Genomic DNA, 3,225 nt, shown 5'->3' with positions numbered 1-3,225 from the left:
ACGGGGAGAGGTATAGACAAGCATTATCTTCTTGTTTTAGACCATTGCTTGTGTTCTTGTTATCCTCTTCCATATTGTACTATTTTCCTTGCTCTTCCTCTCTTTTCTTTCCTTTTCTTCGTAAGCTGTCTTCATTTCCTCCATCTCTTCCTTATTGTCCTATATTTCTTGTTCTTCTCTTCTTTTTTAATCTATCTTCCTTTTCTTTACCCTATCTCTCTTCCCTATTGTCTTCCTCTCTCTTCTTTCCTTTTCTTCCTAAGCTGTCTTCCTTGTCTTGTGTTCCTCGCTGTTCCTCTCTTCTCTCACCTTTTCTTCTCTAGCCATCCTTCCTTCCTTCCTTTCCTCCATTTCTCCATCTTTATCTCTGCGTTTCTCATTCTTTCCTCCATAGACAGACACACAGATAGACAGACATGATTTTGTTAACTAAGAACCTTAATATAAAGTCGAAACTATTTCCATGTTATTATTATTATTATTATTATTATTATTATTATTATTATTATTATTATTATTATTATTATTATTATCTCTCTCTCTCTCTCTCTCTCTCTCTCTCTCTCTCTCTCTCTCTCTCTCTCTCTCTCTCTCTCTCTCTCTCTCTCTCTCTCTCTCTCTCTCTCTCTCTCTCTCATTCAAACCGACAATAAAAACGAAAGAAAAAAAAATGATGTTACCTGTCATACGTGTCAGAGAGAGAGAGAGAGAGAGAGAGAGAGAGAGAGTAGTATTTGCTTTTTCATGCATTCTGTCACTTCTTGATTCGGTTTTCCATCCTCCGCCTGTCACTATCTCTCTCTTTCTCTCTCTCTCTCTCTCTCTCTCTCTCTCTCTCTCTCTCTCTCTCTCTCTCTCTCATCACTTTATCATTGGGCCAGTCTGTTGTACACGTCTTTTTTATCAACATTTCCGACTATTTCGATTTACATTCAGAACATCTTTTTTTTTTTTTCTTCTTTCTCTAGTTTTTTTTCTGTCCTGTCTTGCAAACCAGCTGTGATTTTGTTCTACCTTCACTTTTTGCTCCTCCCTGTCGACTTCTATCTTATTCATGTCTTTAGTTTGACTGGAGGGAGAAAGAGAGAAAGAGAGAGAGAGGGAGAGAGAGAGGGGGGGCGGTATTATAGTGTACAGGATGTTGTTATCTTTATTTTAACGTGTGTTTGAAATATATGAGTGAAGAAATTAGTTGTTTTTATTAACCGTTCTTTCTTCCTTTCTTTCTTTTATTCATTCTTATCCTTCCCCTTTTTTCCTTTCGCTTCATTTTAACTCAGAAAATAAATAAATGATATACAGATCCATTTCACACTGGTTAAAACTCAAATCAACAACACTACAACATTGAACTGCATAATCACTAAGCTATGAGGACAAATAAATGAGAGAGAGAAAAGAAATACAGTCAAAAGAGAAGAATATAACAGTTGTGATGCAGTATTGTTGATTTCCTGCTTGCTCTTTGTTGTGTCACCAAGGAGCTGTTCTGTTCCGCCCTGCTGCGTGTGTTCTGTGCCTCCCGCGCCTCGTCTGCCTTGCTCTTCCTGGGAATACAACAAAGAACAGCCAGGTTTTAGTGTTCCGTCACAAAGGAAGCATTAGTTTGTCTGGTCTTAGCGAGAGAGAGAGAGAGAGAGAGGGTGGGGGCGTAAGGTGGATATTAATTTACTATAAAGAGTAAGGCAGGTTTGTTTAAGCCACACGCAACAGTGGTATCTGGATTCGTAGAGAGAGAGAGAGAGAGAGAGAGAGAGAGAGAGAGAGAGTATGAAAATGGGGAGGTATAGCCATGTTGAGCAGACAGCGCCTCATGAAATAAGCAGACAGGCCGCAAGCAGGCCGCGTATATAATGTGTAATGACATGGTGGTGGCACCGAATGAACACACCACCATCACCACCACGCTCTCTCTCTCTCTCTCTCTCTCTCTCTCTCTCTCTCTCTCTCCACGAATTTTTTTTCTTTTATGGCCACAGTCGCGTTCTAGAGACGTTTTTTTCCTGATAACATAATATAAATCTTGTTAATCTGTCACCAGAACCGTAAAAACAACTTAACAACCCGTGTATCTTTACTAGAGCATTTTGAACAGTGTGGATATGTGGTGGGAACTGCTTCAGAATACGAGATGAACCCTGTACTGAAGCACCTCTGCGCTGCACCTCTGCCGAAATTCTAAAGGCTTTAGTTAGAATTATTCAGATTTCTAAGGGTGTATTTATCGTTGTAGCGACAGATTGACAAGATTTCTTTATCATTAACAGGAGAAACACTCTTGAGAAACTTACTAATCATGTCTGTGGCCTGACAAAATAGTGGTGATGAGAGAGCGAGGTGTGTCTCAACACGAACGTTGTCATCAATAGTGAGCAGTGAGCAGTGTTACCAGGACTGCGAGACACCACACACCATAACACTGGCTCCAGGTGTTGTAATGTTGTATGTTGTTACCTCAGCCCCTTGCCCGCCTCCACCACAGCATGACAGATGGATGGCACGGCCTCCCTGTGTCCCAGTGTCCCTCACGCCTCAGCAAACACAGCGTTGTGGTAAATGCTGTGGTGTTAATGATATTTTGTGCTTGCTGCGATGAACACACACACACACACACAACAGGAAAGACGGCAAGACAAACAGACAAACAGACAGACAGCAAAATGATAGCTAATGTGGTATATATAGGTTCTATAAATCACCTTTGTCTCTTTACAGATCTGAGAGCGAGACAGGCGGACAGACATGGACTAACAGTAAGTACAACATCTGGTTGTTGTTATTATCATTATTCAGTGTCATTATTTCACCGAACCATATTTATCTTACCTAAACCTTACCTGAATTTCCCTAACCACACACACCTCACCACACTGTTCACCATCACCTTAGAACCGCCACTCGATCACTATATTGTCATTATTTCTGCCTAACCTTACCTAAAACTTATCTAAACCCTTACCTAACCTTACCTAATCATACCAAACCTCACCACACCTCACCACACCTGCTCACCATCACCTTAGAACCATCAATCGATCACCATATTGTCTATTTCCACCTAACCTTGCCTAAACCATACCTTACTTTACCTAACCTTCCCTACCCACACCTGCTCACCAACACCTTAGACCTGTCACTGGATCACCATCACCTGTTCACCAATTCAGCGCTGCGGAGGGTGACGGAGTGTTTAATTGAAGGAGGGAGTGAGGTGTATAGAAGGTT

General features: G+C 41.1%; 1 long non-coding RNA gene across 1 annotated transcript in view; it reads right to left on the bottom strand.

Moving 5' to 3' along the window:
* Window positions 1–1,136: 1,136 nt before the first annotated feature.
* Window positions 1,137–3,225, bottom strand: part of LOC123512030 — a 2,201-nt gene continuing 112 nt past the window's right edge. Inside the window, exon 2 of the long non-coding RNA XR_006677013.1 lies at window positions 1,137–1,547. This is a non-coding gene — a long non-coding RNA (uncharacterized LOC123512030). The remainder of the gene's footprint in view (window positions 1,548–3,225) is intronic.

This window comes from Portunus trituberculatus, chromosome 4 (assembly GCF_017591435.1).
Source record: "Portunus trituberculatus isolate SZX2019 chromosome 4, ASM1759143v1, whole genome shotgun sequence".
Classification (NCBI taxonomy): domain Eukaryota; kingdom Metazoa; phylum Arthropoda; class Malacostraca; order Decapoda; family Portunidae; genus Portunus; species Portunus trituberculatus.
Note: the sequence above shows the minus strand (reverse complement) of the source record. Positions and strands in the feature narration are given on the sequence as shown.